At 39.7% G+C, this 26,933-nt stretch overlaps 1 long non-coding RNA gene across 2 annotated transcripts in view; it reads left to right on the forward strand.

Moving 5' to 3' along the window:
- Positions 1-24,621, forward strand: part of LOC109258057 (uncharacterized) — a 31,416-nt gene extending 6,795 nt beyond the window's left edge. The window contains exons 6-8 of one of the 2 annotated variants that reach the window (XR_008422544.1): positions 21,626-21,734; positions 22,902-22,976; positions 24,367-24,610. This is a non-coding gene — a long non-coding RNA (uncharacterized LOC109258057). Of the gene's footprint in view, positions 1-21,625; positions 21,735-22,901 lie in introns of both variants that reach the window. The other variant, XR_008422543.1, reaches the window with a different exon arrangement.
- The last annotated feature ends 2,312 nt before the right edge of the window (positions 24,622-26,933 follow it).

Genomic DNA, 26,933 nt, shown 5'->3' on the forward strand with positions numbered 1-26,933 from the left:
GTAAGAGCATTCCAGGTAAACAGAACAGCATATGCAGAGGCTCTGAGGTAGAGGTAAGCTTGGCATGCCAGAGGAAAATTACAGAAGCCAGTTTGATTGGAATGAACAAAATAGAGTTCTGTTGAAGAAGTCAAAGGAGTGGCCAGATTTCATACCTTTTAGGCCTATGGTAAGGACTTTGGATTCTACATTGACACAGAAAGCTATATAATTTACTACATAATTTACATTTTAAAAGGATAACTCTGGTTGCTGTCTGTAGAAGAACCTTGTAAGATGGCAGGAGTGAAAGCAGGAAGATCAGTTAATAGTCTAGAGAAGAGATTATTGTGGTTCAACAAGTGTGGTAACCATGATAGTGATAAGATGTGATTAGATTCTGGATATGTGTTGAGGGTAGAGCTGAGAGGGTTTGCTATTAATTAGGTATGGGTTATGGGGGAAACTGAAGACACAGGAATGACCCCTCACTCTGTAGCTTGAGCAGTTAGAAGAATGTAGTTGTCAATCATTGAGATGGTGCAGACTGTGGGAAGCAGACTTTTGAGAGCAAGGGGAAACAGTGTAGTTTTGGACATGTTAATATTGAGACATAATAGGGGTGCTTGGGTGACTCAGTTGGTTAAGCGTCCGACTCTTGGTTTCAGCTCAGGTCATGATCTCACAGTTTGTGAGGTTGAGCCCTCCATTGGGCTCCATGCTGACAGAGCAGAACCTGCTTGGGATTCTCTCTCTCCCTCTCTCTCTACCCCTCCCCTCCTCTCTCTTTAAGTGAATAAATAAACAAACAAACATTAAAACAAAGATTGAGATACAATAGATATCGAAGTAGAGATGGTTACGAGGCAGTTGGATAATGAAGACTAGCGCTTAGGGGAGAAGCTAGCATTGCTTGCTACCATGTCTAAGAATATCCGCATTTCTAAACCTACAGAGCAAACACACTGATTCCTTCATTTGACAAGGTGAATTAGGAGGGCTTAAAAATATATCTTTTTAGGTAAGTACTGGGCTGTATTTTGCATTTGCAGAGGAAGGAGATTGATTTTCACAAAGCCTGGAAGTGAGGTGTTGTCCAGTGGTGATGTGTCCACTCGTTTCTCCAACAAAGGTAAATTCTAATTCCTATAAACCTAAGCTAACTTATAGTTCCTATTACCCCACTTTGTCAGTGAAGATCCCACACAGGGAAGCTGACTGAATAAGAAATTACTTTGAGGCTAAAGAAGTGAAACAGTTGACATTTACTTATATGTTCTATGGGTTTAGAGGGAAAAAATAGCCAACTCCAAGTCAAGCATATTAAAATATGAAAATTAAAAAGTCAGTGAAGGCTCATACAAGTTTCTAGTAATGTAAGCATAAATCTCATTCTGAAGCAAAATCTTATATTATCAATTAGAGTTCCCATTATTTATTGACTACTTGCCTACAGATTCTAAAGAAGCAATTGTCTTTCTTTTTCAAATGTAAAACAGATGGAAATTTGCTGTATCAGGAAAATCTATATTAAGCAAAAGAAAATATTTCCAATATTATTTCCTATATTATTTTGATTTCATCTCCTGCCTGAAACTCTTATTTTTCACTTTCTGAGGAGTTAGCTAAATTAGAAGTCAAGAATCTGAATGACTTGTTCTCAATAATAAGCATGTTTACACTGAAGCCAAAGTAACCTCTTGGTTTTAAAGTTTTGCCAAGTCACCAAAACACAATGTTTCTTTGGTTAAAAATAAAGCTCTTTTGATGTGAAATCAATGAGACCATAAGAAAAAAGAAAACTGACTTTTTTTTTTTTTTTTAATCAGGCTTCAAAGTTAAAAACCAGGAAAGTTTAGCTGCATCACCAAAACTCTGGGTGCAGTCCTATTGTTGGGCTATTTGCATAGATAAATGGCCCAGAAAAGGATTTGTTGATTGATGATCATTTTTATTCATTTATGGAATACCTGCTGTAAGTAGTTACTGGGCATGCAATGGTTAGCAAAACAGACAAAATCCCTGCCTTCATTTAGCATATGGAAGAAGACAAATTTTACTCAAATAGTTACTCAGATCAACATATAATTACAAACTTCAGTAAATGCTTTGAAGAAGAACAGGATGCCATGACAGAGACCAACTTAGGGTAGGGGAGCCAGGAAGGGCATCTCTGGTGAAGAAAGATTTGGCTGAGTTCTTTCTTAATTTTTTTTTTTTTTTAACATTTATTCATTTTTTGAGAGAGAGAGAGCACAAGCAGGGGAGGGGCAGAGAGAGGGGGAGACACAGAATCCGAAGCAGGCTCCAGGCTCTGTCTGAGCTGTCAGCACAGAGCTTGATGCCGGGCTGGAACTCATGAAATGCAAGATCATGACCTGAGCCAAAGTTGGGCGCTTAACCAACTGAGCCACCCAGGCGCCCCACATTTGGCTGAGTTCTGATGATTCAGCATTAACTAGATCAGAGGGAGATGGGCAGGGGCAGTTAACAATGATCAGGGGATGGGAACAGCAAATCCAAAGCCAGAATTGTGAAGGTGTGGCATGCAGAAGAGAGCTCCTGGGTCTGGAAAGTAGAAAGTGAGAAGGAGAGTGGTTGGAGATAATCTAGAGATGTAGACTTTCAGGCCTAATTAAGGATTCTAAAGAAAAATAGGGGTGCCTGACTGGCTCAATTGGTACAGCATACAACTCTTGATCTCGGGGTTGTGAGTTCAAGACCCACACTGGGTATAGAGATTACTTAAAATCTTCAGGGGCATCTGGATGGCTTAGTCAGTTAAGCATCCAACTTTGGCTCAGGTCATGATCTCACAGTTCATGAGTTTGAGCCCCATGTTGGACTCTGTGCTGACAGCTCAGAGCCTGGAGCCTGCTTTGGATTCTTTGTCTGCCTCTTCTCTGCCCATCCCCCACTTACGCTCTGTCTCTCTCTCAAAAAAAAAAAAATAAAGATTAAAAAAATTTTTTAAATAAAGTATTTATAAAAAGAAGACAAAAATAGGCAGTCATTGAAATGTTTTAATTAGGAAAATGACATGACCATATTTTTATTTTTAAAAGTCAACTCTGGGGGTGCGCCTGGGTGGCTCAGCCAGTTAAGCATCTGACTTCAGCTCAGGTCATGATCTTACAATCTGTGAGTTCAAGGCCCTCATCAAGCTCTGTGCTGACAGCTCAGAGCCTGGAGCCTGCTTCAGATTCTGTGTCTGTCTCTGTGATTCTCTCTTTCTGCCCCCCCCCACCCCCCCCCCCCCCCCCCCCGCTCATTCTTGCTCTCTCTCTCTCTCTTTCTCACTCAGTCTCAAAAATAAATAAACATTTTAAGAAAAAAGTTTAAAAGTCAACTCTGGGGTAAAGTGAACTTTCACTTCCAGTAATAGATTTGGTAATTCAGGCTAATATTCTTACTGAGGAAATCCACGTAAGTTGGACAAAATATTTTAAAAATCATTCTAGGAGCTAACATGAAGAATGAACGTAACAAGATCTGAGAGAAAGAAACCCAGAGAGGTGAGAATATTTAGAGCCACTTTTCCCAAAGAGGTGGCGGAGAAGCTGAACCAAACTTTTGACAGATTAACAGGGGAAGGGGTATAAAAGTTGAAGTCTGAGGAAGGTCAAGAGGCGTGACAACACGCAATAAGTTGGGAACCAAAGGACTACATTGGCAGTAATGGTAAACTAGAAATAGACTATCCCTTCTAGCTTCAAATCCTCTCAGGTCCCTCAATTGGATTAAGGTGATCTAGGATTGCTAGTGACCTTAATCTTTTGCCAGAAGCAAATATAAACCCTCCTTGGCCAAAGATATTATTTTAGACCTCAAACTATTTTTACAGTTATCTAAATGCAATATCTGACATTCACTTAAAAATAATCAGATAAGCATTCACAAAATGATGGGATATGTCAAAGGACACAGAAGAATCCATGAGTTGATAAAAATACTCAAACAAAGGGCAAAGAGAGGAGGGAAAACTCTTCTTTACAGAGGAATGCCAGTTAATAATGTAGATGGATTGATAGCATTAAAAAATAATTTTGTAACCACCAGAATAGTAAGTGATAAGGAAATGCTTATTAATGGATGTTAACACCACTGGGTAAACAATTGGAAAATAGGATATCCACATAGTCTCCAAGTATCTTCTTATGTATTATTAATAACAAAAGGAAAGAGGTATTTTGACAGTAGAGAAGTCTGATACACACCACCTTAACGAAATGATCACACTTAAAACGACCATTAACTGACATTATATGCCTTCTGATATGGTGAACAGAGGAGGACAAACCATCATCAATGTATTATTCTTATAAAGTATATATACATAAATATGTTTTTTAATTTGGCAAGCGTATACTGAAGTCTAATTGCAGAAAATTAGACTTGTTTTAGGAGCTGTGGAGAATAAGACCTAAGATAGTATAGTAATGTCTTCTTTAAATTCAAGTTTATAAGCTAGTTGGTAAGATAAGCCATCCAATGTAATTATATTACAAGAATTATTTTATTTGCCAAGATTTCAAAGATTTTTTTCAAATGCCTACCTGGTCATCCAAGACTCTAGCACTCTCCTGTATAAACTGTTGTCAATTGTCAATAGAAACAGTTATAACTCTGAAAGTAGTGCTTTCATTAGGACAATTTGATTTGGAAATCTTTAATTTTGCCCACTGAGCTATATATAGGTCAATTTACTTCAACAAAATGTCAGAGTCTGTTATGCCTTGGGAACTTTATGGGCACTGGGCATACATCTTCATAGTACTTTGCTAAAAGGCAAATCGTCCCCTGGGAGATGTATCTTTTTAAACTGCTGGTAGTCATTTCAATTTTAGTTTAAGGACTTTCCATCTTGAGAGTAGATTTTGACTGGGATAGAGAACATGAGGGCATTTGAGCACCCAAGGCATAAAAAGAGAGGTTTTCTTTGAGACAATCAAGTGAAGAAAATGGATGATGATTTTCTGTTATTGTTAAGAAAGTATGGGAGAGTTGAGGGATTTAGTTGTGGAGTTATTTCATGTTTTGTTTTTTTTTTGCAGAGAAGAAGATTGGTTGGTTACGTGTTGGTTGGTTAAGGAGAGAGGTTAAAGAGTAAAAGGGAGAGAAGAACATTACAGAAATTTAACCATACCTTGCCATAGCTACCTAGAACCTGTCTGGGGAGTAGGAGTAGGGCAGGTGGAAGAAACCAGTTCTAGAACATCAATATTTACTCTAAGCAAGAGAAAACAATCATACAAATCCAAATAATGGAACATTTTAAAGAACTCCTTAAAAATAATAATGTCATAAGAGGAAAAGAAAAAAAAAAAGCAGCACAACTATTCTAGATTAAAGGAAACCAAAGGTTATGCTTGATCTTTATGTATATACTGGATATTCAGAAAATGCTATAAAGGATATCATTCAATTAGGGAAATCTGAATATGTGCTGAATATTAGATAAATATATTATGGTATCAATATTTAATTTTTTGAGAGTGATGAGAGGTACTGTGATTATGTAGAAAAGTATCTCTGTTCTTAAGATAAAGATACACGTTGAACTATTCAGAGGGTGAAGCACCATGATATCTGTAGAGTCCTTTCAAATGGTTCAGGAAAAAAATATACATATATGCAGTACTCACTTTGCATAGTAGTGTAGCACTCAAGTGACCATGTGAAGTGAAATTATGCTAATTTTAATTATCAGTGGAAAAAATTACCAGTGTTCCATGAACTTTAAACATTTTTGTCAAAACATTATGATGGCCAGTTATAAATGTAAGAAAGTAAGAAAATAGTAAAACTAATTTTTAATTGGCACACTAGCATTTAAAACAATAGAAACATTGAGGATTGAAGTATTGCATTTCTTTGTGAAAAACAAGTATAATTTGAACAGTTCTTCTGATCATATAGCTATTTGGATCAAGCATCTTCTCTGTGCCTTTGCAAATGGTCATACTTCAGAGTTTGGATCAGCTTGCACCAGTTTATCATTTGCGCTTATAATGCTGTGAAATATCTTCAGAAGTTCTTTTGATGTGAAGTTTTTGCCAATGTCACTTCCTCCAAGACATTTTCAACCTTTTCATCGTAACCACTTTCCTCCTTAATCTCAGTAACTTTGCATCTACTGAGTTCCTCTGGCTGTATATCTAGAGTGTTACTAATGGTGACAGTGTCAATATTCCCAGTTGTCTCTTTTGTACCTACATTTGTGCTTGATTCAGATTTCACTTTCAGTGTTATCACTTTTAACTTCTTTCCTGCACTTTCATCTTTTTGGCCAATTTCCTCTTTCAAATATCATTTTTGTAAAGGGTCATGTGAGTTTATCATGGGGAGAAAAGGAAGCAACACAATTGCATGCTTTGCTGTCTGTGTTTGAACTGAATAACAGATGTGCAGGGAGGGACCAATCATTGACAAATTTTGAAAGAAGTGTCTTGATTGGGTACTACGACTGATTGTAATGGGAATCTGATAATTATAGAGTGATTTGAAGATTGAAGCTCTGGCAGTGAAGTTGTCCTTTATGCAAATATAGTTAGTATACTATGGTAACAGAAATATGAATCATGCCATGTGTAACTGCCTGTATGTGTGTTTGTATACCTAGATATGTGTGTGGATCTCAATAAAGGATATAGAGGTGCCCATTGTTCTATTCTTGTAGCTTTTCTGTAAGTTTTAAACTTACCATAATAAAAGTTGGAGGAAGGAAGGAAGTAGGTCATGAGGAGACAAGACAATGCAATAGAAAACCTAGAGAAACAATAGACAATAAAAACAGACCAACAGGATATCCAGAGAATAGAAAAGGCTGTGGAATCAAATTGCCTGGGTTTGAAACCCACTTTATCCATCAGCTCTGTGATCTTGGGCAAGTTATATAATCTGTCTGAATCTGTTTCCTCTTAAAAATAATGGAGATAAAAATATTACCTATTATATGGGACAATATAATGATTGAATAATCTGCATATGTGAAATACTTAGAACAATAGTGGTATATAGTAACTATAGTGTAAGCTGTTACAGGCTTGTTAAGATAGGGGAGGCTAGTGTGTTTAGACATTAATAAGAATCCAGAAGAGGGAGGTTGAAGTTGCAAGAAGGGACAATTAATGGATATAGTTCCAAAAAAGGTGGGAGGAGATGGGGTCCAAAGCAACAGAGGAGTTGGTCTTGGACTAAAGAATATCTCTATTTTAACAGGAGGGGAAGAGAATAGGATGGCTAAAGGTATAGGTTGGGTAATAAATTTGCTAGGGAGAAGGTATTATAAGGCAATGACTTCTTATTTCTCCAGGAAATAAAAGGGGAGTTATTTTTGGAGAGTGAACACTAAGATAGGGGATTAGAGGTTAAAAAGAGTAGGAGAACACTTGAAATGGCCCTTCTAGAGAGCAAGAGAGCAGTTGACCAAAGAAGTATAACAGAATTGTTAGCAGTGTTGAGGACCAAGAGCTAGTCACCTGAAAATTATAGTCATATCAGCTTGCCCTTTTGTGTTTCTCAGTTGTGGTGCACAGTTGCCTGGGTGCAGGCATGGAAGATATGGGCCATTGAGTTCATCCAAGCTTGAAGTTTTTCCAGATTGATGTTATGAAACAATAAAGAGACAAAGGAACTTAGGGTATTGGCAAGAGGAATACTGAAAGTATGGACCATGAAATCTAACCTGGGAGTAAGAGAAGCAGGAGAAGGCTAGTGATGAGAGAAAGTAAAGGAGACCATGAATCAGAGAAGGCTCCCCTTGAGGTCAAGTAATGGTCCTAATGAGAATTGTTTAACAAGCAAACTAGCCATTTTCTAAATTAGGTTAATCCATCAACCACCTGGAGTCTGTGTAAGCACTGGAGTTGAAAAGTTGAGAGACAAGTTTTCTTTGGAGAACTGTTGGAGTACCCTGGTTTTTTCTTTTTCTTCCCTTCTATCCTAGGTGAAGGGAGTGGTGCTCCTCTTATACCAGGTGAGAGAGAGATTTTAAGGAAACCATTGAAGAGCTTCAAATGTGCCTCCTTGAGTTTGAAGAGTGTAAGGGCTGGTAAGAGAAGCTCTTACCAAATTAGGTATGTGTGGTGGCAGGATGGGATTGAGGGGAGGGCAGTATGTAAAGCTGTGTTGGGAGCAGGCTACACACATCCACCAGCAGCTGGGCAAGGGGAAAGTGAGTATTTCTCCTGGGTCAGATGCAGGGCTATGGGAGGAGCCAGTCTGGAGCTATCTCAGGTTGCATGACTAGCTTGAGGGAGTGGCCACAAGATGGCCAGGGGCTGAGGAAGAAATTGTAGGTCAGTGGGAGGTGAGAGACATTGCCTCCATCATGGCAGCTTACTGGAGTGATCCAAGTGGGAAATATCTCTTCAAAACTCACAAAAAATAGCCAAAGGAAAGAGTCAACAATGGGATTCTGCCATCCCAAAGGCTGCAATGATGGATTGTGTCTGTGCCAATCAAGTGAAACCACAACCTCTCCTCTCTCCTCTTGATCCAATCCGGGAGGATACAGAGGCAGTTGAACTGGAATAGGATGGAGAGGAAAGAGAAGCTCTCTCCCTCCACAGGCTTTTCATCGAGCAGCAGGAACAAGATGAGGGAGGAGAGGAGCTTTAGCTTTGAAGATGGTTCAAATTCTATTGAACATTTTAATGATTGCACTGAGACTTTTCTTGTGACTGAGAGTTCCAAGAAGAATTTTTATAACCTGAAAGCCAGAAAAGTTAGTGGTCTGCTCTAGTAACAAGGAAAACAAAACAAAAACTAGCTTAGAGAGGGAGTTGAAAGGGCAATTGGGAGCAAAAAGGAACTCACCTTATAATTCTGCCCTCTAGAGTTGCAGCTCATTCACTGTAATACTGATTACCCCAGATTAGTGAGATAATGCTGGCAAGGTCCAGAGTGTGGCTGTGGGTGGGGCAGGCTGTGAAGGAGTGGAATAGAAGGTCATTGAGGGTGAAGAGGCCAAGAAATGAGAGGTCTGGTGTTGGATGAGTCATCTTTATGAATGCCAAATGTTGGGGTAGAAAGACTACAAGCTTTGTGCAAGTGGTTCTTAAACTTAGGAGTGTATTAGAATCACCTTGAGGGCCATTGAAAGAGACAGTCTTGTTGAAGTAAGATACGGCCAGGGTTTCTATCTATTTTTACTAAGTTCCCAGGTGATGTGGAATAGACAACAAAGTTTGAGAACCACCACCCAATATTTAGTGGAGAGAAGTAACTGGTTAGTATATAACAGTATCTACCAGAAGAAAGGAAGAGAGGGTAGTTTAGCCAAATAGCAGGGGCCCCTAGGATGCAATTTTTTGTTGCCCTTTTATGGGTAAGAAAGTGGTGGTCTGGAAACAGTAATGGAGACAATAGCCTCCTAACTCATTATCCATAGTTACCACTTTCCTCCCTCCCTCTTTCCTTCCCTTCAGCTCTCTTGTGAAAATTTGTGAGTGTTAGGTGTTGACTTGTGTCTCCTCAAAAAAAAAAGATATGTTGCAGTCCTAATCTCTAGTACCTTAGGATGTAAACTTATTTGGAAATAGCACCACAAAAATTTAGAAATAGATGTAGTTAAGATAAAGTAATACTAGAGTAGGGTACGCCCCTAATCCAACATAAGTGGTGTCCTTAAAAAAAAAAAAAAAAGATGGCCATGTGAAGACACAGAATGCCATGTGATGATGAAAGCAGATATTGGTGTTACACAGCTGTAAACTACAGAATATCAAAGGTTTCTGGCCAACTACCAGGAGCTAGAAAGAGGAAAAGAAGGATCCTCTTACAAGTTTCAAAAGAAGCAAGGCCATGGTGACACCTTGATTTTGGGGTCCTGACCTCCAGAACTGGGAGACCATACATTTCTGTTGTTTTAAGCCACCCATTTATGACACTATCGTGGCAGCCGTAGGAAACTAATGCAATGAGATATTCCTTTTTTGATGTGCTATAAATCATCTCTTACATTCTGCCCATGATGTGTCCCTGCCCCTTTCTACTGAACTTACAGTTTCAGGACACAGAGAAACCATATATAAGTCAATGGATGTCACTAGAACAAGAAAAAGTTCACTGCTTCTCCACCTACTTAAGCTGAAATACAATATACTTTGTGTTCTTGTTGGAGTTTTGAGCCCCCACACTGGCTTCTACAATTATTATTGACAAATGAATCAGTTCATACAAGACGGTAACTTATTAGAGTAGGTGTATGTGAAAGTTATTTTGAAAAAAAGGAAAAGAAGCCTATAAAATATACTCATGCGCTGCTCTCACATGAAAGCATTCCCATGAGGAATCTTAAACAGTCTTCATTAAAGGGCTGAAAAACTTCTTGGCAGTTGTATGTAATGGCTTCCATTTCCAAAAGCCCTCCCATCCTCTGATTCTCATAGTTCTTCTCTTTTTCCCAATATTGAAAGAAAATCTTGGGCCATTCCATGGCCCAAGAGCTCACACTAACTGACTCCAGGAAAGACAAAGTTCCATTCACAGCATATCTCATTAAGCTATCTAAAGCCTGCCACAGTCCCTAAGAGGGTGGTTCAACCAAGAGGTTGGTTCAAGATATACCTTGCAGCCTAGAAATGCTCCCTCTAGAAATTTAGTTTACAGAAAAACCCCAAAGGGCCAAGTAAAGGACTAAGGTGGCTTGCAGATTCTAGAGAGAGGATAGAATAGTTACTAGGTGAGCTGAGTAGTCCAAGATGAACGTTCAAAAGAGGGATTATGTGCTAAATCTTTTACATCAGACCTTAAACATGAGCAGGGTTCATTAAAAAGGCATCTGGGCCAGAGATTCTTGCCCAGCTTTGCACATACATGGTTTCAAACTCTCTCCAGTCATAATCCTGCCTTCTACTAGACATTTTCACTTGGATGCTTTGCAGCTACGTGAAACTCACCATACCTAAAACCTTAGTGCATCTCAGCCCCGTTTGCCTCCCCCATATCTGTCTCCTCTTGAATTTCCTTTTCTTTAAGTGTTTATTTATTTTTGAGAGAGAGAGCACAAGCAGGGGAGGGGCAGAAAGGGTGGGGGGACAGAAGATCCGGAGTGGGCTCTGCACTGATAGCAACGAGCCTGATGCGGGGCTCATGCTCACGAACCTTGAGATCACGACATGAGCCAAAGTTGGACGTTCAACCAACTGAGCCACCTAGGCACCCCAAATTCCCTTTTTATATGCTCTCCGAAACTGCCAAAGAGTTATGTGCTTGTACTTTCTCAAATGCAACTGTTCCATCTCACCTGCTCTCCAGTCTGTCTTCAGTATCCTTCACATTCCTGAAACTGCCTGCTTAAGACCTCCATGACCCTTGTGGCATCCAGTCTAATAGTCACTTTACTCTCCTCATGCTCCCAGCTCAGTAGTATCAAGCTGCATACTTCTCACCTGACCATTCTCCTTTCATGACCTCTGGTATATTACACATTGTGGTTTCTTTTCCACTTCCTTTCCCTGTTCCTCTCTGTCTCCTTACATTTTCCTCTTCAATCTGTAAAATATGGAGTTCCTCTAACATATCTTTAAATACCATCAGTCTATGTTGATCAACCATATATCAAATAGGCTCCAGACTTGTAAATAGTAATTACTAATTTGACATCTCTCTCAATGACTCTCGGCATTCCAGACATACTATAGCCCCAACCAAACTCTTAATTCCCTTTCAACTCCTCCCAGCTCAACCTGTTCTTCCCCAGTCTTCCCAATTCAATAAATGATATTCTATTTCATGCAATTGCCCAAGCCAGAAACTTCTTTGTTTCCCTCATCTCCTACAGCTGATCCATCCATAAACCTAATGATTCATACCTTCACAATAAATGTCAAATGTACTTCTCTTTATCTCCCTTAGACTACTTTGGTCTAAGCCAACACCTGGTCCCCAAACTGATTTCTCTGATACACTTCTTACCACCTTTACCTCAACGCCAGTCTCTTCATCCAGAACAGTCAGAGAGTAAACTCTTAAGAGCTTCCAAATATAGCCTACAAGGCCATGCATGCTTTGGCTTTTGCTAGCCTCTCCAAGCTCATCTCATTCTGTGCTCTCCTGCACCCACACAACTTAAATCTGCTGTTCTTTCTGTTCCCCAGACCAGCCTAGCTCTTTCCTGCCTGAGGACTTTGCATAAACTGTTCCCTTTCCTGAACACTCTGCCTACTTCTTTAATGTGTATTCCCTTCACCTAATTACACTCGATATTAGGTACAGGGATTGACATAGAGTAGGCTTTCAGTAAGTATTTCCTGAAATAGGGCAACAAATGGATCTGACCTGAAAATTCCTCCAACAACCCATTGGTTAGTGAGTGGGACAAGGTGAAACCACTTAGTCTGTGCCATAAAATGCCTGTTAGAAAAACAGAATGAAGTTCAGGGATGCCTGGGTGACTCAGTCGGTTAAACATCCAAGTTCAGCTCAGGTCATGATATCACGGTTTGTGAGTTCAAGCCCCACGTCAGGCTCTGTGCTGACAGCTCAGAGCCTGGAACCTGCTTTAGATTCTTTGTCTCCCTCTCTCTCTGCCCTCTTCTGCTTGCACTCTGTCTCTCTCTCTCTCCCTCTCTCAAAAATAAACAAACATTGAAAAAGGAAAAAAGAAAAACAGAATGAAGTTCAGAGAGACATCCAAGTTGGTCCTCCTTTTCCTTAGGGATTCTACCATCCCCTCATTGGGCAGTTAAGAAAGTAACCAAAATATTGAAAGACTATTTAACCAGCATGGGACAATTTAAATGCTTTCAGAAAAAGTTAGGGTATAAATCACAAATAATAAATACCCACTTACACAGCAGCAGTAAAGAAAGAGGACTACTTACCAAATGGTTAGTATAGACTCCTGATTCCCATCATTTTCATCATAAGGATTTGATTCATTATACTCTTCCTATAAGGACCTCATATTTTTAAAAACATCTGTCTAGTAAACAAACTACATTCATCATGTAATAATTTACTTTTCCACTTCTAGTTAGACATATATAACCCCTATTTAGAGCATTTAACCAGCATGCTATGAAAATTGGAAGCCAAAGTAGGGCCAGGTAGCTTTGTTTTAGTATTATTAAAATTTTTACTGGGGTTTTTGAAATATTTAAAATATCTTGCAAACTCCCACCTGGTATTCTATTCAAGGCTTTAGCCTATGTAAAGAAAATAATACACATGGTTCATTTATCTTTTCTTCAAAAAAATCTCCCTGTGGCTCTTTGCTGATTATTAACTGTAAAGTGAATTGGATTCTTTGGGGGAGAGAAACTCATCATCGTGGTATTTTGATAATAAGGTAATGGAAGTTTAGGTAGTCTACTGGAGCCAAAATACAATAGACGCCAGAACACTGCTCTACATCAGGGCAGATGCCACCGTGGAATCTCACATGCCTTTCTCCAATGGTTGCCATGCAGCAGTAGAGAAGGAAATGGAAAGGGAGTAAAGGAGTAAAACTTTCCTCTAGAGTAAACTATTGGGTATCTTTTTATTCTGTTCTTAGGATAGGAAGTAATAGTATGTACTCATCAAAACTAATTTAACCACTAAACCTCTTTTTCCTCTGTACTTGTTAGGTTATTTTAATCATTTTTAGATACTATTAGTTCTTAAGCAATTTCCACTAAGGGAAGGAGAAACATGTAAATGTTTTATATCCATAAAATGAACACTCATTCAAGTGCTGTAAGTATCTGAAATAAACTAATGATACTTGTCAACTTGTCACTTTGAGAACATTTCTTAAAAACTGACCATATCAACAAAATTGGTATTTTTAGGGAACTATTCAAGATAAGCAAGCAAATCATGTTACATAAGTTCTAAAGAAGAAGAGGAATGCTAATCATATAGTTATACTGAACAATTTAACACCGGAACTCAAGATGTTTCAATTCATAATTTTACTAACAGGTGCTGAATCTCCTATATTTTTATAGCTTTAGTGTGGGAAGTAAGCTATAGTTCAGTTGGTGGAAATTTTATCTGACTAGACAAATGCTTGATAGATCAAGCTTTTTTGATTATTAATGCACCACACAAGGAATACAGATTTTTACTTTTTCTGTCAAGATGTTCCACAAACATCCCCATCTTAAGACTGTAAAGGACACTAAAAATGAACATCTTCCTCTACATTTTAGCCACAGACAAAAGAACTGTAGTGACTCTTCTGAGATTATATATAGCCTCTGCAGAGCTGAAATCCAAAGCTGTAGGTTCTTTTTCATTAGGAGTATGTATAAATTTTATCTCCTATTATCATTAAAATGATATGTTTTAACCATATAAGTCAGTGGCATTTACTGCCTTCACAATGTTGTGCAACCATCATCAAAACCTTTCTATCACTCCAAACAGTATCACTGTATATTTTATGCAGCATGTTCAATAAGTGTTTATTCATGAAACTGTTCATCCACTAAATATATATATATATATATATATATATACACATATATATATACACATATATATATACACGTGTATATATATATATGTGTGTGTATATATATGTATATATACATGTATATATATATGTGTGTATATATATATATACACACACACATATATATATACATGTATATATACATGTATATATATATATACACACGTATATATATACGTGTGTATATACATGACCTTCGGCTCAGGTCATGATCTTGCGGTCCGTGAGTTTGAGCCCCGCGTCGGGCTCTGTGCTGACAGCTCAGAGCCTGGAGCCTGTTTCAGATTCTGTGTCTGCCTCTCTCTGACCCTCCCCCATTCATGCTCTCTCTCTGTCTCAAAAATAAATAAACGTTAAAAAAAAAAAAAAGAAAAAGAAAAAGAGTGAGAGAGCAAGCAGGGGAGAGGGGCAGAGGGAGAGAGAGAATTGTAAGCAGCCTCCAAGCTCATCACAGAGCCCAACACGGGGCTCAGTCCCATGACCCCAGGATAATAACAGCCGAAAGCAAGAGCTGGATGTTCAAACAACTGAGCCACCCAGGCACCCCTACCTGTAACTTTTTACAAGATAAATTTTATTGGTGTATAATTCCCATAAAATGCACTAAGTAATGGTTTAATGAATTTTAACAAGCAAATACAACCATGCTTACACCCACAGTCAAGAAACCACAAATTTTCATCACGATAAGATGTTCCCTTGTACTTGTTTTCAGTCCAGACTCCCTCACCCCCAACTCCTTAGGCAACCACTAATGTGCTTTCTGTAACTATAGATTTTGCCTTATTAGAATTTCATAGGGGCACCTGGGTGGCTTAATTGGTTAAGTGACCAACTTCGGCTCAGGTCATGATCTCATGGTTTGTGAGTTGGAGCTCCACGTCGGGCTCTGCAGAGCCTGGAGCCTGCTTCAGATTCTGTGTCTCTCTCTCTCTCTGCCCCTCCACTGCTCACGCTCTGTGTCTCTCTGTCTCTCAGTAATAAATAAACGTTAAAAAAAAAAAAAAGAATTTCATAAAGATAGAATCGTATATATGCACTCTTTTATGTCTACTTTCTTTTGCTCTGATACTGTTTGAGACGACTGATAGTGTTGCATGTGTTAGTTCCTTTTAATAGCTGAGTAATATTCTTTTGTGTGGATATAACTTATCAGTTCATCTGTTGCTAGATACTTGGGTTTGCAGCTTTGAATACTATGAATAAAGCTGCTGCAAACATTCATGTACAGATGTATACTGATACATGTTTTCATTTGTCTTGGGTAAATAACTGTGAATGGGATTCATGGGTTGTATGGTAAGTGAATGTTTAACTTTTTAAGAAACCGCCCAATTATTTTTCAAAGCATTTATAGCATTTTATGTTCCCACTAGCAATGTATGGCAGCTCTAATTGCTCCATGCCCTTGCCAACTGTTGGTATTTCAGTCTTTCTAATTTTAGCCTTTCTAATGGGTGTATAGTGGTGACCCACTGTGGTTTTACTTTGCACTTCCCTGAAGGCTAATCATATGGAGCATCTTTTCATGTGTTTACTGTCCATTTATGGATCTTCATTTGTCAAGTATCTGTTCAAATCATTTGCTCCTTATTTCATTGGATTCTTTTACCTTCATACTATTGAGTTTTAGGAGTTCTTTACATATTTTGGATGCCTGTCTTTTGTGAAATGTGCATTTTGCAAATATTTTCTTCCAGTTTGGGGCTTATCTATTTCTTTAATATTGTCTCAGAGCAGAGTTTTTTTTATTTCAGTGAAGTTCAGTTTTTTCATTTTTTATGATTTTCTCTTATTAAGAAATTTTTGCCTATCCCAGGTTTAAAGTTTTTCTCCCATGTTTTCTCATGCAGTCAACTGTAGACTTTTGTAGATGTCCTTACTCAGCTTTAGTAACTTCCCTGCTCCTGATTTGCTAACAGATTTTATTATGAGTGAAACATTTATCAAATGCTTTCTCTACCTATTGAGATGATCATATTGTATTGCCCTTTATTCTGTTAATATGGTGAATTACATTTATCAGTTTTTGAACTTCAAATCAACCTCCTTTTCCAAGGATAAACCTTACTAGATCATGATATAGTATAATTTTTAACACTGCTGGATTCAATTTGCTAATATTTTGCTAAGGATGTTTGCATGTGCATTCATGAGTGATACTGGTCAGTGTTTTTCTTTTATCTTTAACAAGTTTTGATATTAGTAATGCTGGCTTTGTAAAATCAGTTAAGACATATTCCTTCCTGCCTTCTATTTTTTGAAGGGGTTTATATTGTTTATATTTTTCCTGAAATGTTTGAGGAAATTCACTAGTAGATCTATCTGTGTCTAGACTTGGGCTCAGATTAGGACTTAAATTTTTATTTTTATTTACTTGTTTATTTAAGTTTTTTTTTTTTTAATGTTTGTTTTTGAGAGAGAGAGAGCATGAGAAGGGGAGGGGCAAGAAAGAGAGGGAAACACAGAATAAAAAGCAGGCTCCAGGCTCTGAGCCCTCAGCACAGAGACTGACGCAGGGCTCAAACCCACAAACTGTAAGACCATGACCTGAGCTGAAGTCAGATGCTCAACCAACTGAGCCACCCAGGTGCCCCAAGACTTCAATTTTTAAAATAGATATTAGGAATTCAACTTCTTTAACAGATATGAAGTTAAACAGGTTTTCTATTTCTTCTTGAATCAACATTGATTGTGTCTTAAGGAATTTGTTCATTTAAGTTGTCAAATATATTGATAAAGTTGTTCATATTACTTTATTATGCTTTTACTATTTATAGAATCTGTAGTGATGTTCCTTCTTTGATTTCTAATATCCGTGTCTTCTTGTCTATTGATTTCATTGATCTTTTCAAAGAACCAGATTTTGGTTTCATTGATTTTCCCTTTTGTGTGTGTTCTATTTTATTATTTCTCTTAATATTATTTATTTTCCTTCTGCTTACTTTGGTTTAAATTCTCTTCTTACAGCTTAAGTTGAAAGCTTTGATTCTTGATTTTAGACCTTTCTTCTTTTGTAATATAAAATTTTAAGGTATAGATCTCCTTCCAAGCACTGCTTTTGCTGCACCCACAAATTTCTCTGTGTTCTGGTTTCATTTTCATACTGTTCAAGATGTTTTCTAATCCTCCTGTGTTTGTTGATATATAGGCTTAGAAGTGTGTAATTTCCAAATATTTAGGGATTTTCCAGATATATTTCTTTTATTGATTTCTAATTCCTTTGTAGTCAGAGAATATACTGAATGATTTTAATTGTCTTGTTAAATGGCCTAGAATATAGTTTATCTTGATAATTGTTCTGTGTGCACTTGAAAAGAATGTGTATTTTGCCATTGTTGGATGGAATAGTCTGTAAATTCCAAGTGGATCAAGTTGGTTGTTGTTCAAGTATTCTATGCCCTTATTGATTTTCTGTTTGTTCAACCGATTGAGATAGAAGTATTGAAATATCTGACTGTAATTGTGGATTTCCCTATCTTTCCTTGAAGTTCTATTAGTTCTTACTTTGTGTATTTTGAAGCTGTTATTATGTGTGATCAAGGACACTCCATTCTGGCTGGTCAGAACCCAAATGTCCTTTAGGCCTGTCTGAGCACTGGACATTGGCTAACAGCTCACCAGTCATTATATAAGCTCTTACAATATGCCATATACTATATTTATCAATCGATATAGGCTAGGTTAGGCTGTGATAACAAGCAACCTCCAAAGGCCAGTGGTTTGAAACTTGTCACAAAGATTTTTTTCTTGCTCATGTTACATGCCCACTGCATGTTGACTGTGACTATTCTGTGTCCTGTTTGAGACTTTAGAGGGATAGAACAGTTTCTGTCTGGAGGACTGCTGGTCATTATGGCAGAGAGAAAACATGGCAAACTGTGTACTGGCTCTTAAATTTTCTGCCTCAAAGTGTCATATGTCACCTCTATTCATACTTCATTTACTTCATTTCACTATTTTATTTGTGAATAAAATAGTCTACCACACTGTGTTAAGCATTCAAACACTTTCTCTTTTAATCTTCATTAACAACTTTCCAGAAATAAGTACTATTATTGTTTCCATTTTACTGAAGAGGGAACTGAGGATCAGAGAGTAATGTGGCAAAAGCCAAGTAATAATCAAATGGCAGGGCCTGGATCCAGCTTTGCTGACCCCATTGTAATTGTGCTATCCTGCCATAAGAAAAGGAAAAGGAAGGAGTGATCGAGTTTGGGAAGGAATATAGCAAGGAGAAAGGAAATGAAGGGAGACCCTAAAAATATTTGTAAATGACTACTTCCTATGGAAATCTGATCTGGCAATCAGCAAGAGGTTGGATATGGAAAGGAGAGAAATTCCTCTTAACTCGGTTCTTCCCAGTCCACACCTCATCTGTCCATCCCATATCACATGACCTTATCTCATGTCATCCCAAGAAAGCCCAGCTCCTGTCTCTCTACATTCCAAAGGCCCCAACCCTGTTACCTATATTGAGGTTCCCTCAAGTCCCAGTCTGTATTGATTATTCTGTTTATATGGTCCAAGAAAAAAGAGTTTACTACATTTAGCAGTGACCACAGATATTTCCATCATTTAATCCTGGCATGTCATAAAAATCCAACACTTGACAATTTATTATTATTTCCTCTGGAAACCTGTATGCCAGTGATTTATAAAAACCAAATTGCCCTTTGAACCAAAATCTATATTCAAAGCTTTCTGAAACAATGCTATGAAATTAGAGGTGAGTATAGCTTATTAACACAATATTAGAATTCTATCAAAAAGAAAAAATAAACTGGAAAATATTAGCATATATTTAAAAGGCTTAAAATCTGTGTTTTATAAAATGCTCATACAAAAAATATTAGATTCTTGCAAGTAAATGAGCTGGGGAAAGAAATAGATGTTTCATTCAAGAGGATATAACTAGTAAACAAGTACATGAAAACTAGTTCAATCTCACTAATGTAAAAGATAAATACAAATTAAAACAATGAGAACCATTTTACATTGTTTAAAGGGGCATACAACTTTCTAAATGTCATTACTTGGTCACTTTTCATTCTTTCAGTGAAATTGTTATAATCTGATAGTACTGGTATTACTTTTTGTCGAGAATCACGTGGTGGCAACATATAGCAAGCTCATGGGGTGAAAGGTCAGAATGCTTAAGCCTATATATTTCTGAAAGAACTCTGAGCTTGTCGCGGCATTCTGGTGGGGCGGGGGTGGGGGGGGGGGGGGGGGGGGGGGGGACTGCAGCCACTTGATAAACCTCTGATGGAGAGTTGTCTGTCTCTGATGGGAAAGGTGGGAGACCATGGGTGGGGCGCTCAGAGCCTGTTGGTTCCTGGGTGAAATAAAAAACCCCTCACATCTAGGCTTTTGACCTTTACTTAATCCTACCTCTGAAGAAATAATCCCTAAGGGAAAAAGCTAAATAAACAAGGATTAGCCACAGTGTTAATTGTTATGGAAAAGATTACAAAATAAGTGCCCAATAGCAGGGGAATAATTAAAAATATGGTGTAGGTATTAAAATTCAAATTACAAGGACTACACAGCAACATAGAACATGCTTCTGAGATAGTTTTAATTGAAAATGGGAAAATGCACTCATTGCAATTATTCACCAGAGCTAGAAGGGAACAGGGTCAATGCACAGTTAGCTCTGCTGAGGTGACAACATTTTGAGCACAAATTCTCCCTCACTTATTTAGATTTATTGTATAATACAGATAGAATATTTATGTAAAAGGAACTCTATTTTTAGAGAAAAGGAGAAATAGGACACTATGACCCTTTTCTACTCAGCTTCTCGTTGGAGGCTTCAGAATTTCATTAAAATGCAAAATTCACAATCATCTTTATTTTTGGTATATCCTGATAAATATATTATAAGCTTACTCTGAATCTGAATTGGTCATCCTCATGGGAGGATTTACATGTAGATAAATAGCTCTTATGTTAATCCATTTAGCTCCAAAGACTGTAAGGGGAATGTGTACTAATCATATGGTCCGCTTGTTAAGTTTTTTAAATCACAGGGAAATATGCGAGGTGTTTGTCATGTCAGAAAGCACAGGAGAAACTTACATTTCTGTTTTCAGCTACAGCTACATTTCAGTTGAGGAATCTCTCCATTTACAACAGAGGGCTTAACTGTTAATCTAAACAAGTACAATAAATACACAATTTTATCTCGGTTTCCAGATTTTTGGATACTCTGTTTTTATTGCACTTTTCAGATTAACAGCTGGACCCACTGCATTACATTTAGAGATGCTTCACCTGAGGAGGGGTTTGGAGGTTGAAGAAAAACATTTAGCATATTATTTGAAAAGTAACTAAAATACTGTTTACAAACAAATGTATCTGACTTTTTTAAGATTTTTTTTAAATGTTTATTTATTTTTGACAGAGAGAGAGACAGAGCATGAGCAGGGGAGGGGCAGAGAGAGAGGGAGACACAGAATCGAAAGCAGGCTCCAGGCTCTGAGCTGGCAGCACAGAGCCCGATGCGGGGCTCGAACTCACAGACCGTGAGATCATGACCTGAGCCAAAGTCGGACGCTCAACCGACTGAGCCACCCAGGTGCCCCTGCATCTGACTTTTTGAACATCCTGTGGTGTCTTACTGTTAGCTTTAAATTTCGTCAATGGCAAAAAATAGAAAAGCCAGAGAGTCTCCCAAACTAGGGGGATGGGAGAGTAGAGCAAAGGGTAGGAGAGGGAGGAGGAGGAAAAGGAGCTGGAAGTTTTTGTGCTGTCTTGACTGAAGAAAGTTAGGTTGAAATAGAAACCTTGAAATGAGTTGTGGGCTCACTGATTGATTAGGAGAAGGTAGTGAACAGGGGAGGGGAAAGAAAAATATTCCTTCCAGCACTTCTGGGAACAGCCTCAATATTCACACAGTGAGGCTGAGAACAAATTGTGAGGTAGATGAAGCTCTAGAAACACTTCTCTCTTCTTAGTAGCTCTCCTAGCCTTCAAAGATAACAGCAGATACTGTGTGTGTGTGTGTGTGTGTGTGTGTGTGTGTGTGTGTGTGTGGTGGGGGTGGCAGCAGAGGCAGTGGTATGAGGAAGGAGAGAAAAATCTCAGAGAAGATAATGAGGCTGTGGAGTGTGGGAGCCCAGAGCAGAAAATATTCTGGTGCTTGAGAGAACAGGAAGGCGTATATATAAATGTGTGTGTATCTCTTTTTAGATCCTTTCATTCAGGAGGCATCTCCCTGGAGACGGAGGAAATGGTAGGAGTCCCCTGGGGTGCTGTCAGCTCCACTTGCTGAACTTCTGGAGAAAGAGTGAAATACTAGGTAAAGGAAATGCCTCCAGCCTGCTCCTAGGGAGAGGCAGGACTGGGAGGAGTGGGGAGGTGAGAGGGACCCTTGACCTGAATAAGTTGGAGACGTTTCCAAGTGTGGCTCCCTTCCCACTCTCAACCTCACAGCACTAGTGCCCCTGACAGGAAGGAAAACTGCCTTGTCCTGTGGCCCCTTTCAGTTCTAGTACAGCTAGAAGGATGTTCCCCACATTTGTGCTCTTACCTTCTTTACTTCTAGGCAAACCCCAAAGCCCCCAGCCTCAAAGAAGGGCCATTCCTGGGGCAGTGCTGACAAGTCCAGGTTAGAGGGACTTGGGAAGTCTCAGATCAGAGGCTGGCACTCTTATCAACCACCCTACCCAACCCTTGTGTCCATGCTCCTCCTTGAAGGCCTGCCTATCAGAGGTTTATTTCTGACCAGGGCCACTAGGACAGAGGAAGTTTGTGGGGTTGGACCACCACACCATACATCTGCACCAGCCTTCTTTGCTACTCTTTTCACTGCAAATGTAAAATAATCCATTGGCAGTATCACTTCTGTGGTCCCACTTATATCATTGTTTCTGGGACTGTGTTGAAAACAAAATCCTGACAAACAAATGTTTAGAACACAGACTCTTTGAAGAATGGTGTCTTATACCCATTTACTACAACAAGCATTTCTTATGTATCTTACACCAGTCTGGGAAATGCTCTGTCTGTGCTTTCATAAATTGGGCCGTTGCTGCTGGTGCTCCAGGATGGTTTTAGGTTGTACACTAACAGGGCAGCAAATGCCATTGACTTATCATGAAAATATTACCACCATTCTAATTATCCTTCTGATTATACCAAAGACAAGGTCCTGGTTTGGAACTAGATCTTTAACACTGTTCTAACACTTGCTTATTGCTATTATTACTGTTTAATAAGTATAGGTCAAGAGCTTTGGGCTGGTTTAGGTGATACAGAGGCTGAATTCCAAACTGGTGGCTCTGTGACTGAATCCAGCCTGCAGATACGATTTTTACTATGCCATATTTATATTTATATATATTTTGGGCCAACATTTAGAAACTCCAGAAATTTTGCCTAAAACCCCAGATTCCAAGCTTCTGTTAAATAATCAAAATATGCTCAAATTCCTTCATGGCAGAATCTGACTCTATTCTCTAAACAGGACACATGCTCTGGGGCCCTGGGCGGCTCAGTTGATTAAGCGTCTGACTTTGGCTCAGGTCATGATCTTGCACTGGTGAGTTTGAGCCCCGTGTCAGGCTCTGTGCTGATAGCTCAGAGCGCAGATCCTGCTTTGGATTCTGTGACTCCCTGTCTCTCTGCCCCTCCCCTGCTCGCACTCTGTCTCTCTCGCTCTCAACAATAAACGGACATTAAAACAATTTTTTTAAACAGGACATGTGCTCTCCACTTTGCCACAGTCTCTACCACTCCTTATTATGTTATACAGGACCCATATATTATTCACTTCCATTGCCTTCCCAGCCCCTCTACGCATTTGCATCTTAGGTCTATTTTAGGAATTCTGTGGCTAAAAGGTAGACCACAATCAAGCTTGACTTTCAGGCTAAGGAATTTGGTCTTCATTCTATAGGAAATAGAGAGCCATTAATTTTTTAGTAGGGTAGCCAAGGCTTAAAGCAACTCTTTCAAAAATGATTCTGACTTTTATTTGAAACTAAGGATGAGGAGGGGAGAATGGAGGCAGGGGGCTGGTGAAGGGGTAACCTTAAATTTCATTGTCTCAGGAAATGGAAGCTGGGCCTAGGCTGTGAAATGAGTGGGTCTGGCCTACATGGCCTCCAGACATGCAGTTAAGAACAGGATCGGGAGCCTTGGGCAGTGCAAGGACAAGTAGAAAGCCAAACCTGGACTGAAAATGCATGGTCATCAGTGAGGTGAAGCTAACTGGCCCAGAGCCTAGAGGGACTTTTTGAAGCAGAGACACAAGGCCCTTAAATAAGGGCCTACAAGCAGGAAGGGAACCATCAGAGCTGGTTCTGGCCAGGCAGGCAAAGGTAATACCAAGGTGGTGGTTGTGGGAATGGAAATAGCTGGAGAGATGTAAAAGCCATTTAGAAGGAAGATCCAGTGATACTGGTAGCTACTAGGAAAGGGAGTCTTAAGGAGGAATAAAAAAAATGATTCTAAGACTCCTAACTTGGGAGCCAAAGAAGATAGTGGTGAGGAGGAAGAAGACATTTTTGAGTATATGAAATATGAGGTGCCATCAGGATGCCCAGTAGGCACTGGAAGGACTGACGTTTAGAGAGGTGTAGGCTGAAAGTAATACTATAGGGTATCATCTTGCACAAAGATGAGAGATGAAGATAGAGAAAAGGAAGAGGGAGGGAGAGAAAGAGAGTAAAGAGTAAATCTTAGGGTGAATTTAAATTTAGGATGTCCATGAAAGTATCACAAATGGTCTGATATGGAGGAAGAGAAATATTTAGCTCCATGCTGGTTAAGGGGCAAGGGGCAAGGCCATAGTGTTGTCACAACCTTCAAAGACCACAGCAAATGAGGACCAAGAAACAGAAGCAGAGCCAAAGTAGTATTTTCTAGAAAGAGGATCTCCACATTCATTCATTCAACAAGTATTTATTGAGAACCTAGCTTTTATCCAGGCCCTGAACAAACGGAGGTGGGCCAAACAGAGACCCTATGCTGATCGAACTTACATCCTGCTGGAGAAGACAGACATTACACAAAGACTGATCGTGGTCAATGTTACCAAGAGAAACAAAGCAGGGTAAGTGGACAGATAGTGACAAGGTGGTCCAAATAGGCCTCTTTGAGGAGGTGGCATTAACATAACCCTAAAGTGAGGGAGTGGGCCATAATAATATCTGAAGAACAACATTCTAGGCAGAGGGGAAAGTAAGGGCCAAGACAGTCTGGCACATGCTTGGTAGGTATTAGAACAAAAAGGAGGCCAGAGTAGCTACAGAACAAGGGAAAGGGGGAGCCAGGGGCGAGGTCATGAAGAACCACATAGGCCAAGCTAAGGATTTTGGATGTTAGCCTGTGGGGGCGTGCTCTTTGGAGGGTTGAAACAAGACAGTTACATGGTGTTACTTCACTCTGAACAGGATCACTCTAGAGGTCTGGCTATGGCTTAAAGGGTGGGGCCACGAAAGGTACAAGGGCACAAGCAGACAGTGAGGAGATTCTTATGTGGTAGCAGTGAGAGATGGTGGTTTGGAACGGGAGGAATGTAGGGAGCAGGAGCAAGATGGATGTTGGAGGGATGGAGCCATTCAAGAGGGAGACCTCCCAGACGGTGTAAGAAGCAGGGAAGAACAGAACCGAGAGCACAGGGGCAGGAGCAAGGAAACTGTAACATGGAAGAATATAATCATCCACACTCAGGGGCGGTTTAGAAGCTTTGAGGCAGAAGAAGGCAGGCTACCCTGGCCTTCAGCTCAACCACTTTTGTTTTTTTTGTTTTTTTCTTACGGATCCCTGTGGAATAGCTGTTGATTTTAGAGGAGGGTGAATTTGTCAATGTTGAAAGAAGACCCACTTGGGAAGAAAACTTGATTTTGTGTTTCCAGTGTATGACAGGAAAATGTTGACCTCTCCAGACCTCAAGGATATATGTAAAACAGAGAGCTTTTTACCTCATACTATCTAGAGTCTTAAGAATAACACCTCGAGGGGAGCTTGGGTTGTTCAGTTAAGCTCTTGGTTTTGGCTTAGGTCATGATCTCATGTTTGTGAGATCCAGCCCCACATCGGGCTCTGCGTTAGTGCAGAGTCTGCTTGGGATTCTCTCTCTTTCTCTCTCACTGTCCCTCCCCCCGCCGCCCCCACCAAATAAATAAATAAACAGTAAAAAACAAAAGTAGCAGAAGAATACCTTAAGACGCCTCCTGCTTAGCCTGACTCCATGGTTTCCTGGACTCTGTGTACCAACACGTGGTGGCCCCTGGGGCCTGTTCTGAGGGCCACCACTCATTATCTCCACACTAGGTAGCCTGGTCCATCTGGCTCTCCAGTCTACACACTGGAACTACGTTAGCATTCTTGAAGTCCTCATCTGTGGCCTTTTCTCAGAAACCTTCAGGGGCCCTTATTGCTGAACAAATTGAAGTAAGTGCTTCCTCTGAATGGCCCAAATCTGCGTCTGTGTCCTCTTGGTCTTCTACTCATCCCAGGGCCGGGACAAAATGGCACTGCTTGCCATTCTCCAAACATGCGCCACCTTTTCCTGCCTTTACTACTGCTCCTCCCTAAATATTTATCCCATTCTTCTCTACCTCTAGAAAACTTACCATTCAAGACCCATCTCTAATGCACTTTCTCCATCAACTCTTTGTGATGTGAAACGTGGCCTTAAAAAGGAAATGTGGCCTCTTTTCCTTAAAATAGTTTCACAACTCACTATTCTTGTGGCATTTGCCAGGTTCTTTGTGTGTTGGTGTTACCTGTGTGCTTGTCTTACTCTCCATTCCCTCTGCACGATATGCTGGGGCTTTAGGGAAAAACCTCCCTTTGCCTTTTGTACCGTCTGAGGTCAGTAGCACAAGGTCTTGAACCTAAGAGGCAGTCAACAAATCCTGAATTGGATTACTCTTCACAGGAGACAAACAAGAATTTTGAAAGAAGTCTGAATGTGGGAAAAGTGACTTGGAAGCAAATATGTACAAATGTTGGAATGTGCTGCAAAGAAAAGCAGAGAGGCAGCCAATGAGATGGGCACAGGCACAGCGGGCAGCCAATCTCCTGGGCCTAGCCGTGAAGGAGGCACAGGCCTACAGCCAGGACTAAAAGGTCACCCTCCCACATGTGGCCCTGCTGTCTGGACCAATCACCCCAAAGTTCCCCTAGAGTGCAGAAATTATAGGCGCTGCCCTCACCTGGGCAGTTGTTCTCCTGCTATCAGCTCTCCCAGGTAGCTTAGGAGAGCCCCCTTACCAGTCATTTTACATAACAGCTGCGTGAGCGGAACAGCTGACCCCCTCTACTCTCTTAATCTGCGGGCCTACCCCTCGATAAAGGCCTTGATTCACCAGAGCAGTTCAGACTTCCTCCTCCTCCTCATTTATTATGGTTCTCTTTAACTAGTTATCACCATGAAATAACCCTAAAACTGTGACCCGCACCTAACTGTCAAAACAACTTGGCACAATAGACTCCTAATCCTCCGACAGCCATTTCACTGTTAGAGCATGAGAGAACCACTACCATT

The sequence above is a fragment of the Panthera pardus genome, unplaced genomic scaffold (genome assembly GCF_024362965.1).
Source record: "Panthera pardus isolate Hobbes unplaced genomic scaffold, ASM2436296v1 HiC_scaffold_16, whole genome shotgun sequence".
NCBI lineage: Eukaryota > Metazoa > Chordata > Mammalia > Carnivora > Felidae > Panthera > Panthera pardus.